The sequence below is a fragment of the Dipodomys spectabilis genome, unplaced genomic scaffold (genome assembly GCF_019054845.1).
Source record: "Dipodomys spectabilis isolate Male_0828 unplaced genomic scaffold, ASM1905484v1 ptg000232l, whole genome shotgun sequence".
Taxonomy (NCBI): Eukaryota; Metazoa; Chordata; class Mammalia; order Rodentia; family Heteromyidae; genus Dipodomys; species Dipodomys spectabilis.
This window is the reverse complement of record NW_024870909.1, coordinates 123,103-138,798: the sequence shown is the minus strand read 5'-3', so window position 1 is coordinate 138,798 and position 15,696 is coordinate 123,103. Positions and strand designations below refer to the sequence as shown.

At 38.7% G+C, this 15,696-nt stretch overlaps 1 non-coding gene across 1 annotated transcript; it reads left to right on the top strand.

Moving 5' to 3' along the window:
- Positions 1 to 4,174: 4,174 nt before the first annotated feature.
- On the top strand, positions 4,175 to 4,281 carry LOC122123934. The gene has a single exon (XR_006150465.1). It is a non-coding gene; the product is annotated as a U6 spliceosomal RNA (small nuclear RNA).
- Positions 4,282 to 15,696: the final 11,415 nt, after the last annotated feature.

The following is a 15,696-nucleotide window of genomic DNA, read 5'->3' as shown; positions in this document are numbered from 1 at the left end:
TCCACAAAATGCAGACAAAAATTATCTGAAAAAATTTTTATCTGTTGACAGTGCATATACTTGGATTTTTTATTACAAACATAGAATGTTGTACAAATTTTCATAGCAATTACACTGCACTAGGTTGTGGACAGATTCTGATGTAAATAATATACTGTGTTCATGTAGAGTAGTTGAGTATCTGATGTTTTAATATGCCTGTGGTCCTAAAACCAATACCTTACTGATATTGAGTGACAAATACAACTTCCTGTAAGTACAAAAGTTTTCCTTGTATCTTTTTAATATATATATATTTAAATTTATATAGTAAAGATACTGTACAGAGGGTTTACAGTTACATAAGTAAGGTAATGAGTACAATTTTTTTCTTTATTATTGGTCATGGGCTTGAACTCTAAGCCTGAGCACTGTCCCTCAGCTATTCAGCTCAAAGCTATCGCTCTACCACTTGAGCTACAACGCCACTTCCGGTTTTCTGGAAAAAGAGTTTCACGGACTTTCTTTCCCTGGCTGGTTTTGAACCAAAATCCTCAGACCTCAGCCTCCTGAGTAGCTAAGGTTACAGGCATTAGCCACCAGCATCTGGCATGAGTCCATTTCTTATTGAGCATTTTTACGCCATCCTTTCTTTCCCCCTACCATCCCTTCTCTTCACACCTCCTCAACTCATCCCTACACCCACTCTCTCATAAAGTGTCTTATTATTAAATTATTACATTATTATTTTCTCATTATTACAATGGGTCAACCTTAATCCTATCTTTGTATATTAAATAAAAATATGCTGGCTTGAATTATGCTGATTCTCCTTGTGTAGACACAAGTAAAATCACTCACCAAGTCCAAGAGCATATAAATGAAATGGACACCTTTTTTGTCAGTTGGTTTAGTTGTGTTCTACACATTTATTGACAGGTTACAAATTATTCTCAAACTTTAATATATTAAAAATAATCTCTTCTTTTCTTATTTTCTTGGCCAGAAAATCAGCGAGACCTCAGTCAGCATTTGTCTCATAGGACTTTTCACATAAGTTGATTACCTGTTGACCTGAAGTCCAGTTTTATGAGGACTCACTAATCTGCTTAGGAATTTATGCTGGCTGTTGGAAAAGAGCTCAAAGAAGGATGCCATTTAAAGGCTTATAATTTTATTCTTTGCCATGATATTCTCCTGTTACTTTGGTTGTTGAGAGTGTGTATAAGAGCAAGCATTCCGTGGGGATCAGGAAGACAACATATGATCTTTACATACTGACATTTCCGAGTAACTTGCTATCATGTGTACTGCATTTTGCAAGTCCAATCTGTCAAAACCTACCAGTTTTAAGAGATAAGAGGAGTGGTAAAAGAACTCTTAGAGACAAATACATCTTGAACATATTTTGTTCCAAGCATTCCATCTAACGCATTTTCAGCAACTAATGAAACTTGTGTTGGCTGTAATTATGTGTCTTTCTCCATGTGTGCATGTATACATGTGTATATGTATATGTGAATTTGTGTGTATAGTAACATATATGTGTACAATATAAGAGCATATACACACATATATGCATATATAAATAAATATACATATACATATATATGCATATATATCTTTGTTCAGTGACTTAATCTGTAGTTCCCAGAACATTGTCATGCTCACAAGGTGTTCATGATAAACTGCTCTGAGGACCTTGCTCTATTGTACTCACTTCCGTCATTACCTTCTTTTTCATCCCTGTGAACAACTTCGGTCTATTTTACATAGGAGAGCTTTATTTTCATTACATGTAGTTACAAACTGATAATCAAAGACAAAGGTTGTTTGTGAAAGAAAAAGAACTTTTAGGTCACAGGTTAAAATATCTTTTTTTGGGGGGGGGTCCAGTCTTGGTGCCTGAACTCTGGGCCTGGGAACTGTCCCTCAGCTCTTCAGCTCAAGGCTAGCGCTCTACCACTTGAGCCACAGCTCCACTTCTGGCTTTTTATCTTTTTGCTTATGTGCTGCTGAGGAATCGAACCCAGGGCCTCATGCATGCAAGGCAAGCGCTCTACCACTGAGCCACCTTCCCAGCCCAAGTTAAAATATCATATCCATCCAAATGATTCCTATGAGATAAAATTTGTAATAGTAGTAAACGTGAAAAGTAATTCCTAGACCTGTTGTTTTGCCATTTACAATGTCAAAGAATAATATCACGTCACTCATAATTCTTAAAGAATGCAAGGGAAAATGTTAGTCCCCATCATGTTCCCAAAAAAGCCAGTGGATCCTCAAGGATAACAGTAGACCAGCAGAAATTCTATGTAGCAGACATGGAGCTTGAAAGAGAAAGAGAGGACATGAGAGAGCGTGAAAGAGGGAGAAATATCATAATACTGAAAGTGCATAACAGATTAAAAAAAGAGCTGTATGAGAATACACATACTGTTATCTTTAGACTCTACATGTACATTTGAAGGTATTTGATGTATGATAATCCATCAACCCAAAATATAAAATGATTTTAATAAAAAATAAAAATGACTCAGAAGTAATTAAAAATGCTAAAACAATTTTCACATTAGCAAACTCTCAGAGATATTTCATGACTTTGAAAAGAATAAAGTGGCTGGGGTTAGTATAAATTTAGAAGTATAACAATACACAAAATTTATGAAAAGATATTCATATATTTCATTATATAACCCAAAGCAGAAAGCAAATGTTGTTTAGATGAATTTTTAAAACCCAATCTATCAGAAGCTGGGATGGTGGCTGTTGTAGAGTGCCTGCCTTGCATGCATGAGGCCTTGGGTTTGATTCCTCAGCATCACATAAGTAGAAAAGAACGGAAGTGGTTCTGTGGCTCAAGTGGTAGCACTAGCCTTGAGCTGAGGTACAGCAACCAGGCCCCAGAGTTCAACCCCATGGCCAACAAAATCAAAGTAAAAAACAAAACAAAACAGTCTCCCACTTTTGTGACCTCAACTCTGTAATATCACTGCTTCAGCCTAGGGCTAAGATTTTAAGTGTGGACATTTATCATCCCTCCTGATTCTGACTGTACTTGATAATTTTTTAATCAATATTTTGTTCTTAATTTTGCTTTTTGTAAATTCACATGCAACTATAAAAAATGGTTTGGCCATCCCAGTAACCTTCTCAAAGTACCTCCTCATGATGAATAACAAAAAGTTTTATTATATTATAAGGGAAACAATACTACAAATAAAGAAACACAATAACTAAATCTTAATGATTAATAAAATAAAATATCAAAGAATTACCAGTGTTTTCAGTATTTGAAGTATACTTACATATTTGATTTTACTATTCTTACATTCCTGTACATTTAACACTGAATAAGATTATGATGTTCAACAAGAGTTTTATAGGCTATGTGTAGTCTTTAAAGTTACCCACTAAGATTGCTTTTTATGACTCATCTCATCATTTGTATATGGCTTATATCATCATTTGTTCCTCAATAACATATAAAGTAAGGAAGCCCTAAAGTTTTAAGAGAAACTGTGCAGTTAACAAAGTCTTAACTCTTCACTCTGCTTCTTTACACTAAGACTTTGCAACATCTCATTAGTAATGTTTCTATAAACTCTGAAATGTACTTTTTAGTAGCATATGTCTGCTACCATAAATCTTAAATATTTATAGAAAAGTTGTATGACCTGACAAACAGTCATAATTTTGGCCTATATAAGCAAATTCCCAAAATTAAATATATTTAAAACATTAAAACTTTTAACAAACCTTAATACTTGCCTCAGTGTTCATTATGACAGGTGCCTTATACAGAATAATTGAATTCGTCCTCCTACACATCTCTTTTTTTATTTTTATTTTTTGTGAACATACTGTACATAGGGGTTACAATTACATGGGCAAGATAATGAGTACATTTCTTATCAAGCATTGCAGCCTCCTCCTTTGTTTACCCTTCACATCCCTTCCCAGCCTTCCTCTGCCCCCCAACCCAATTCCCCCCACCCCCCGATCCTACACATCTCTTGAACAACAATATCTGGGATTATTTTGTTTTGACATGTCAATCTTGACTATTCTTAAATGTGTGCTTATGTAAGAGGTACATGGTTCTAAAATTTCACGAGAATTCTTCAAAACTTACTTTTCTTTGAATTGTCTAGTTTAAGAAAATCAATTACACTTTATATATAAAAAATGCTCTGTGCTCAGTTCAGCAGCACATACACTAAAATTGGAACAATACAGAGAAGATTGACATGGCCCCTGTGCAAGGTTGACATGCAAATTCTTGAATCATTCCATATTTTTACAACTAAAGATGCTGGAGAGGATGTGGCCACAAGGGAACCTTACTTGATTCTTGGTGGGAGTGTTAACTTGTTCAACCACTTTGGAAAGCAGTATGGAGGCTCATCAAAAGATTCCATATAAAGCTCCCCTATGACCCAGCAATCACACGTTTGGGGATTTACCCAAATGATCACAAAGAAGACCATACTAAAACTACCAGCACAAATATGTTTACTGCAGCATTATTTACAATAGCTAAGATATGGAGCCCACCCCGATGGCCCACAGAAGATGAATGGATCATGAAAATGTGGTATATATACACAATGAAATTCTACGCCTCCATCAGAAAGAATGACATTGCCCAATTTGTTAAGAATTGGAAAGACTTCGAAAAAAATTTATTAAGTGAAGTAAGCCAAGTCCAAAGAAACATAGGTCCCATGGTTTCCCTTATTTTCAACAGCTAATATATGTCTGGGATAAGCAGAATAGATCATAAGCTATGTGCATATCAGATAAGATGACATTATAGGAAATGAACCAGACAAGTCGTTTTTTTGTTTCTTGCTATTGTTTCTAAGATACTTATAATGTGTGATGTGATTTTTTTTTGTTCCTTTATATGTTCCTCCCCTATGCTCTAACCCCTGTTTTCACTGTATTTGAAGTTGGTGTGCCTACATCCTGTGTATATGTTTCTCTAATTTGGGGAGGGGAAAGGGAAATACAAAATTTTTAAATAGGGATACAGGTTGAGATGCACAAGACACTATGTTGAAAAATGAACTTTACAATTTAGACAGGGGAAGGAGGAGGGGAGTGTATTTGTGGAGGTGGGAGGGAAGGGATGGTGGAAGAAAAAGAAAGGAAGAGGTAACAATGCTTGTTAGGAAATGTACTCATTATTTGCTCATATAAATATGACACCTCTATGCAGTTATTTTTACAGGTGGACCCATTGCAACAATGAGAAGTACAAGTCATTATGTCGAAAACGAACTTTACAACTTTGGTGGCGGGGGCAGGGAGGATTGGGTGGGAGGGCTGGGGGACGATGGGAAGGGATGGGAAGGAGAAACAAAGGAGGAGGCTACAATTCTTGATAAAAAATGTACTCATTATCTTGCCCATGTAATTGTAACCCCTCTGTACAGTATTTTCACAGTAAAAAAAAAAAAAAAAACGTATAAAAATGTTCTGATATAGAAGAGTTTATTTCCTCTATTTTACCCAGATAATAACGTTAACAAAGAAATTAATGCAGAACGCTGATATGCTGATATGAAGTTATTTTGAATAAATGTGTGTGGGGGGTGTGTACACACACACATGCACACATACACACATGCACATGCTTGTGTATGGGCATGCTCAGAGTTTGAAATCAGGGCTTCAAGGTCTTGCTAGGCCTTTCCTCTCTAGATTGATGAGCTAATATATGAGCTACATCTCCATTCCTGGCTCTTTGCTAGTTCATTATAATTTCTGAAAAATAATCTCATGAATGTATTCTGCCCTGAGTGGCTTCCAACAGTTATCCATAGATCTCAGGCTCCTGAGTAGATATCCCGTGTAGATAGTATTACAGGTTTGACCAGCCAGGGCAAGGCTTTCAGAATAATTTTAAAAGTAGAAGAAAGTTTACTTGATGGGGGCCTGTTTTATAATCTCCTACTTTTAAAGCATTTTGGAGTGATTATATGTGAATTTACTTCGTTTTCAGATTCTTAAAAGATAGTAAGTGTTGGTATATAAAAGTTTTAGTACTTTTTAAAAAGGATACTGGAGCTGTGGGACAAAAGAAATTTGACTCTCTTTGGACCTCAATTTATAAGCTCAGCTCTGTGCATGGTAACCCAATGTCACCAACACAGTCTGTGTTGGAGACAAAATGTAACAGAAAACAATCATCATGGGCAATATTTGGTATGCTATTATTTATAGGACAATATGAATATTGAATTGAGAGTGTAGGAGAATGGAGAGATTTTACCTACAATTTTTGTATTGCTAAAAGGCTTTTGGAGACTGTGACTCATTTCCTTCCTCACTGTGTGTCTTTGGGCCATACACTTCGTGCCTTTAATTACAAATTTTCCCAACACTAAAATGATAATACATTAGCATTATAGCAAATGTTATCTTAAGAATTGGGACAAATAAAACTTGCAAAATACTTAACATAAACTTCTATGAATGAGCTTTGAGTTTAGCCATAATTTTTAATACTAAATAAAATGCAATAATATTACAGAAAACATTACAGGTAGTGAGCAACCAGAAGGAATATGATCTATTGACCATGCTCTGCTTCCAAGGAAGCCAGGTGTACAACGTAAAATGCTTTAAATCAAACTGGTTATCTTATACCTTGGTAGTGTAAAAGTATCAAGGACAGAATAATGAAGGAATGTTGTAGACTGAGGTAATGTCCATATGATAATGTGCAAAACAGATAAAACGTAAAAGTACCTGAGCAGTATATTGTGTTTTATATCATTTAAGTTGCATTGCAAAGATAGGGAATACCTAGAACAATGAATTCTCTTTTTGATATCCTATCATAGGTCCTTAGCAGGATGAACTTTTTCTCCATTCTTGTAGAGGCATTATCAGATGAGAGGAACTGTATTTTTTGTTTGCTTCCTTCAATTTAAAATCTGAACTACTTGAGACTGAAAGAAACAAAGGGAAATTAGACACGCAGGCTTTGGAAAGAACAATCAACATAAAATAAATAAAATACACATAGCCTTATGAAAGGTCTAACTAAATTGAATTATATAGTCTAAAGCATAAACAGAAAATGATATAAGCAATATCATGTTATTGAAAATTGAAAAATGTAAGGATTCGCTTAAATTTTTCCTTTCTCCTCCCTTGAATTAATTATTGATTTTGTATAAAGAGATTAAAGATGAGATTAACAAGAAATGATTAAAATTCAAAAGAGTTCTGGGAAGATGGTAGGGGAGAAGCTGGAGGGTACATAGGCTCTCTCATAGAAAGCAGTTTAAGTGTTCCAGTGAACAGTCCTAAGCAAGAGAATCATACCAAGGGTGCCATCACAGTACAGAGAGTTTGGCCAGAGAGGGAAAATCCAGGCAAGGGGACAGGTCCATGCACTTGCCAGCAGGCTCACCTGCGGTTGTGGCGGTGGCTGTGGCAGCCGTAGCCACCAAACCTGAAACACAGAGAGTCCGGGACAAAGGCCCCAGATCAGCGGGCTAGAAGATTCTACACAACACCAGCAAGAACTGACAAGGAACAGACATCTTCATCCTGCAGATCGAAGACCACAGACGACCCAGGAACCAAGACTCTGGCGTGAGTAGAAGCCTGACATCCTCACTCCTTCTAAGGGAGCAGAGGAGGAAAGGCAACCCCTCCCCTCCCCACTACTGGAGATCTCCATCTTTGATACTTATAAAGGCCTAGCTGAGCAGCTAGCTCAAACTCAGGCCTTGGAAGAAAACAAGAGTCATTTAGCAGGTCACAGGAACCTGACCTCACCTGCCAGGCTCAGCTCCACCCAGGGAAAAGTCATCCAGCCCAGGCAGAGAAAGCTCTGCCCTCCTCAAGTGTTGATTTCTTCACTGGCTAAACAGAGCCAGAGGCTGCCCCTCTCTACAGCAGTCTTGAGAATCAACTGAAATTCAGTAAACATAAACCCTGAGAATGTCTCCAGGCTAGGCTCTGCAAGTGTCTCAGAAGCTAGCCCCTCAGGGAAACTCTACTGCTTGTTGAAAGGCCTCCACTCTACCCAGAACCAAGCCTCATCAAAGCATCTCCAAAGTAGAGGAAACAGCCATCTCTCTCTTTTGTGATACTCAAAGCAGATCTCCCTCCCATTGAACTAGCCTAGGAGGAGGATCACAAAATTCTGGGTAAAGCAGAACATTTTTCTGCCTGCTCAAACTGACTTAAGAAACCAATGAACCCCCAGGAAAATCAAACACCACAAGCAGACCAGAGACTCCAACAAGAGACTGGTTACAGACACAAGGGAGATACAGGATCTTCCCACCCCCTCCAAAAAATCAAAGAACTCATTTTTTGTTCTTTTTAAAATTTGTTTAAATTTTTTTTTTCATTTTTCATTTTAAAAAATTGTTTGCTGTTAACCTTTTTTTCTTCCTCTTATAATTTTTATTTTGGGGGAATGTTTGTTCGTGTGTGTGTGTGCGTGTGTGTGTGTGTGTGTGTGTGTGTGTGTGTGTGTGTGTGTGTGTGTTAGCTCTAATGAACTTTTGATCCTTTTTTTCTTTCTCATTCTTTTCACTTTTTTTCCTCTTTCATTCATTTTTGCGTGACTTAATTGCTGTTCTGCTCATCCTCAGATATACGAATAGTTGATTATTAGACCTTATCCTCCATTGTGTACACAATTCAGAAATTTATTACTCAATTCAAAACCTCTTTGACTTAAGTTTCTTAATAGCAATACTACCTCTTTATACCTATATAATATTTTCAGCATTTTTTTAACTTTTTCGCATCTCCTTTCTATCCCTCCCCTTCTCTCATCCTATCCTTGTTCTTCTGTGAATATTACGTTGTGAAATTTGCATAAATTTTAAGTGTTTCAATTAGTAATTTTTAATATTTGTTTTTCTATTCTTTCTTGTGTCTTTTTTCTTTTTCTTATTTTTTCTTCTTTTTTTCTCTTTCTACTATCATTCTGTCTAAACTATTTTCCTTATTGAGATTAGGACTTAGTTAATTTAACTCTCCTTTTACCTTTCCACATCCCTCTATTCCTATTTTTAGCCACATCTCTCCCTAAACCTTATAATTTCTGGTATGCCAAATTATTCTTTGTTGTTTATACCCCATTAGTACATAGTTGTTTGATATTGAATAAATATATCTGTTGAACTAGATTGTATCTGCGGACTTTTGACTGTGCAACTACAGACTTTGGATGATGCTTGCCTTAAGATAGTGTTCTAGCACAAAACTGGTGTTACTTTCATCCCAAATCGGCAGAACAAGCAGAAAAACACAAGAAAAATGGCAAGTCTGGGTATCTAAACTCCCACTCATGTAATCAAGGGACAGAACAGATAATGAATAATCCAGGGGAGAGCTCCCCAAAAGCTATACAAACACTGCTGGTAAACATGGTAAATGAAAAAATTGAAAACCTGCAAAGGACTAAGTGTGAGCATGATAGGGAGAGAGAGGAGGCAAACCAGAGGTCAATACAGGAATATCATGAGCTTGAGGAACTTACTCAAAGATTGACACAGGAATTGCATGAGCAGATTGAAAACACTCAAAGAGAAATACAGGGATGGCATGAGCAGGCTGAGTCCAGTCAAAGAGATAGACACAAATTGCGTGAGCTGGCTGAGAATAGACAAAGAGAAAGTCAGGAGTTGCATAAACGTGAGGAAGCTAATCAAAGAGTAATACAGGAATTGAGAGAGCGAGATGAGATAGACAAAGATCTTTAGAGGCATTTATGGAATCCATAAATAGAGAGCTGAAAGAAGTCAGGGAGACCACAAAGGGAATGCTGAATGGAGCCCAACAGAAGGAATGGCAGTCCAAGGAAAGCATAACCAATCAACTAAGTGATTTGAGAATAAACACTGAACACCAAATTAAGGAAGCAAAGAAGTTCATAGAAGATCTAAAACAAGCTCCAACAAGGAATTTGAAGCGAACAAAACCAACCAATTAGAAAGAAAAGAAATAAAAAACATAGTAGAAAGTCTTGACAGTAGGTTATACCATGTATAAGATCGAATCTCGGAGATTGAAGACAGCCTAGATATTATAGAGAAAGAACGTACAAACATCAAGACAAATCCAAGAAATATGACAGATCTATTCAGCATTTAGAAGACACCATCAGAAGGCCTAATCTGAGGATAATGGGTGTACTGGAGCACTTAGAGAGAGAAGTTAATGGTCTAGGAAATTTTTTTAACAGGAACCTAGCAGAGAACTTCCCAAACATGCAAAAGGATAGGCCTATTCAGATACAAGAAGCTTTTGGAACTCCAACTAGACCAGACCGGAAGAGGACATCCCACCTTCACATTATAATCCACAAATCGTTTAAATAGGAATACAGGTGGACCCATTGAAACAATGAGAGGTACAAGTTATTATATTGAAAAACTAACTTTAAACTTTTATGAGGGGAGAAGAGGGAGAGGAAGATTGGCTGGGGGTGGGGGGCGCGTGGAGGATGGAAAGGGATGGGAATGGGAAACAAAGGAGGAGGCTACAATGCTTGATAAGGAATGTACTTATCTTTCGAATATAATTGTAACCCCTCTGTACATTATTTTCACATTAAAAAAACGAAATGATTAAAATTGGACGAAAGTTCAGAATAGACCTGTTTTCCAAATAGCCATGAAAGTATCCAGTGGGTTTACAAAGTCGTGCTTAATACAACTTCTATGTTGGCTTAATGCTTTTGGAACAGAAGTCTGTATGTAAATGCAATTCAAAATTACTATGATACTACTTCATAACTATTATAACACTTATTGAGAAAATCAAAGGAACCTAGTGTGGTGGTAAAGGCTTGTAATTCCAAGCATTTACCAGATTGGGGTGCCACGGACCGGCTCTGTCAGGACGACGGAGGACACCTAGTGGAGGAACTGGAATAGGTGGGGAGATGGCAAACAGACAACTCACACACAAGAGGAGTGGATGCTGAGTGCGATTTAATGCAGAGGATAACAAACTTTTATAGCAAAAAGTCTCCATGAGAAACGGCAAAAGGTTACACAATCTTGCTGCAGGGCTTCATTCTTGGGTGGTCACCAGCTGGTTGCCTGTTAGGCACTTGTTTCTGGCTTATCTCTAAGAAATATAATGGGTTTCGATTTTTGTCACCAACTAACCATTACCTTATTTCTATAGAGACCTTAACTGTCCCATAAGATCTTTCCTGTTCCTTCTTTAATAGTAAGGTCATGGAGCCCTAGATCTAGCAAGTCTCTTAGTAAATGAAAGAGAGTAACAGGAAGTTCTTTCTCCTAAGTAGTTATCTCAGCAATTGCCATACATTCTTTCTGTTCTAGCCGTGCCTACAGCTTCTTGTAAATCTCTTACAGACAATTCCTTCTGCTGAAGTCACATCGTGAAACCCCCAATACTTTTATATTTACCTATAACTTGTCTACTAGCCTCCATAAGAGGGGCTTCCAGGGTAGCACTTAACTCTGGTGAGTTAGTCATATTTTTAAGACACTCATCAGATATTGGAGTCGTCAACACTCTTAAGAAAGAGCTTTGAATAAAGGAACGTTGAGCATGAGTAAGTACAATGAGCAGCAGGAACAGTAAAAGATTAATAGGCACTCTTATACAGTGAGGAAAAGAAAAGCAAGAACAGAAACACATCTTTCCCAGGGGTTTGCCAGCCTTTCCAGCAGTAGGCCTCTTTGAAGCCCCATTCTCTGAGGTAAACTTCAGTGAAGTCCCAATACTCAGAGATAGGTCTCTTTGAAGCCTCATTCTCAGGTCTGAAAGCTGGTTTCCCATGCTAAGCAGACTCCACCAGAGTATGCGTGGCATTGGAGTAATAGGATTTTATTCTAAGGCCAGTCTGGGGTACTGCACATAGTAAAAACCTGCCCTTAAAAAAAAAAGGTAATAATGTTGGTGAGAATGTGGATAAAAGAAATTTTCTAGGGCTGGGAAGGTGGCTCAGTGGAAGAGCGCTTGCCTTTCATGCCTGAGGCCCTGGGTTTGATTCCTCAGCACAACATAAGCAAAAAGAAGAAATTTTCTACACTCTTAGTCAAAATACAGGTTAATATTCTCATTGTAGAAAGTAGTATGCAGTTTTCTAGAGAAATGTAAAGTTGAAATATCTGACCCACCGATCATGTGTTTATTTCTCTTTGGGTAACTGATAAATATATCTGTAGTTCATTGTTATTCACATTATTCACAACAATGGCCAAAATATAAATTGAAGTTAAGGGTTCAACTACAGACTAATAAAGCACTGTGTTGCATGCACAATATATTTTTGTTTCTTCCTTAATATATCAGGAGTCTTCTCCCAGTAGCCACAATTTACAATAACCTGAAAGATGTATTCTAAATGAAGAAAAATGTCTTCTGATCTTTGTAAAACCACACTCACACACACACACACACATACACACACACACACATACACACACACACACATCAACCTCAAAGATTTAGAGAGAAATGATTTTTTTTTTGTTCCCAAGAATTTTATTTTTTATTGTGAAAACACTGTAGAGGGGTTACAATTACATGGGCAACATAATGAGTACATTTCTTGTAGTGCCCATGTTGCTGGACCCCCACCAAGAAGACCAACAAGAGTCAGACGTTCTGAAATGCAAAAGGAAGGTTTTATTTAAACGGGCTGCAGCTTGGGCCTCGTCCTACACTCCCACACAGTGGAGCTTAGGAGGAGAGCCCTTAAATAAAGATTTGCAGGGCTTATAAAGGCAAACAACCAGGTGTTTGGATTACCACCACGTCTTGCTCTGCTAGCTGAGATAAACAAGCAACAAATGGTCACTGCCTCAAAAATGGAGTTACTTTAACCCTTCCTCCCCCCTTGACTTATGGTCCTGAGACACAATATTGTAGCTCCAGCCAAAAACTACACTCCAACAGCTCTCGATCTTGACTAGTCCCTCTATGACCATAGCCATGTTGTCTTTTGCTATTCCTGAATGGTCAACATGAAAACAACACTCTTCTCCTAGGGCAGCACAAAGTTCCACTTGTTGTACTGAGCGGCTCCCAGGAGTTCTGCAAATGATAATTGAAACAATTCCAATAAAAATCAGTCCATTTTTCTTTTCTTGAGTTATATATGGAGTGGTTGGGTAGGATACTTAGAGACTTCCCATGTTTCCCCATGGTCATCCAGGGCAATGGGGACAGCTGGTCTTTCATGGGTGCAGTGGATCCAAGCAGCAATGCTGTCCACCATAAGGGCAGTGGGTGTAGCCAGAGGTACCATGTAAGGTCCCTTCCCCCGTTGTTCCAAAAATCTCAAGTTATACCTTCGAACAAACACACAGTCCCCTGGTTTAAACAAATGGGGGGTAGGAATAGAAGCAGAATCATATAATGCTCTAAGCTGGGGCCAGCCACTTTTGTGGACAAGCTATAGGTAGTCAAGTTTACATAGAAATTCAGTGTCACTCAAATGAGCAAGCAATCCAGTCTGAAGGCTAGGGATAATGGGTGGAGGATGTCCATACATTATTTCAAAAGGAGTACAGCCAAGGTGATAGGGTGAATTTCTTACTCTAATCAGGTCAAAAAGAAGGAGTGATACCCAGTCTGTGCCAGTCTCCAAAGCCAATTTAGTTAAGGTCTCTTTTAGAGTCTGATTCATTCTTTCTACCTCCCCTGAACTCTGGAGTCTATAAGCACAGTGTAATTTCCAATCCGTCCCCAGTGCCACAGCTATTCCCTGACTTAATTTTGAGACCAAGGCCGATCCATTTTCCGACCTGATGGTGGTGGATGGGAAGCCATAGATGGGTAGTATTTCTTCCAGGATGTTCTTAGCCACGAAGTTCACGGTCTCATGCTTTGTTGGGTAGGCTTCAACCCATCCTGAAAAGGTGTCTACAAAAACTAGCAAATATTTATATCCAACTTTTCCACTTTAAATTTCTGTGAAGTCTAATTCCCAATACACATCTGGCCTATCTCCACGGAGGCGAGCTCCTTTTGTAACTGGTAGATTGGGGCATTGGTGAGCTGACAGGCTTTACAATTTTTAACAATGTTCTCAATGAGTTGATTTCCTTGCTTAATTTTTACTTCTGAGTGTTGGAGCAAGTCCTGCATTCTTCGGGTTCCCATGTGAGAGGCCTGATGGATTCTCTTAAGAATCCCCTTGCCCAATCTTTGTGACAAGGTAAGTTTCCCCTCACCAGTTTTCCACCAGTCTTTATTTTCTTCTCTGCCTGGGGGCTTATAGGGCATGGGAATTTTCTTTATCCACTCCAAGTCTTCTTAGGCGTACTGAGGCTCAGGAGGCAAAACTCGAGGCCCTGCGTCTACTAGAGTAAGTACTTCCCCTCTGGGATGGAGGGCCACCTCCTTAGCTGCCTGATCGTGCAAGTTATTTCCTTTGGTTGTTGAATCAGTTCCCTTTTGATGGCCAAGGCAGTGAATAATGGCAATATTTGCTGGTTCCCATAAGGCCTGGACAAGGCTTAAAATTTCTTGTTTGTTTTTAATAGCCTTTCCCTCAGCTGTCAGCAGCCCCCTCTCTTGGTAAATGGCTCCGTGGACATGCATGATAGCAAAAGCGTACCGATTGTCCGTGTAAATGTTTAATCCCTTCCCTTTTCCCATCCATAGGGCTTTTGTTATTGCCACTAGTTCTGCTCTTTGTGCACATGGTCCCTGGGGGAGTGCTTCAGCCTACACTATCTTAGTGTCCATGGTGACTGCTGTGCCCGTGTACCTTTTTCCATCTCATATGAAACTGCTGCCATCTGTGAACCAGGTATGCACGGCATGTGATAGTGACAAGTCCAACAAATCTGGCCTCTTTTCCTTGGCCTGGTCTCTCTTTTCATGCTCAATTTCACATTCTTTGCCCTTCCTTTCCTTTCTTTGCTCCTCTGTCTCTCTCTTACTGTAAACCTTTTCCACCACGGCTATTAGATCCCTAATAGACTTTTCACCAAGTCTTTCTAGAGCCTGCAACTTTTGCTTTATGTCTGGTGCAGATTGATTTATATAGGAAAACATAATCATCTGAGCTGACTCCTGGGTCTCAAGATCATACCGGGTATATTGACTAAAAGCTTCCATGAGCTGCTCAAGATACGCTGCCGGACTTTCACTTCCTCCCTATCTAACATCACAGACTCTGGCTGTATTAGTAGGTCGGTGAGCCGCCACCTTGAGACTTACCAACAGAGCCTGGTGATAGATGAGAAGTTGCTCCCTACCTTCAACCATATTGTAGTCCCATGTTGGTCAGATCTCAGGAAAATAGGCAGCGATCATGGCAGGATCTGTGATGGCCAAGGATATGTTTCCGGGCCGCCTCTCAGATATGGTCTCTCTCTTTGGTGGTAAAAAGGACCTGTAAAAGCTGAATACAATCATCTCAAATGGGCTGATGAGTAAAGAGAATGGTTTCAAGCAAACGAATTAAATCCTGGGGTTTCTCAGAAAAGGGGGCATTTTGGGTACACCAATTGTATAGATCACTGGTAGAAAATGGCCAATATTAGAATTGCTGTTGACCATTGGCATCCACAGGACCTACTGTGCTTAAGGGAAAAACAGCTGGATTAGAAGGGGGAGAGGAGCTGATCCCATGGCTTCCTCTAGTGACTGGCCCCTCAGAAACGTTAAGGGCAGGTGCTGAGGGTTCGGCTGCTGGTTCTATAGCTACCTCCTCTTCTTGATCATTCTCAGGCTCTG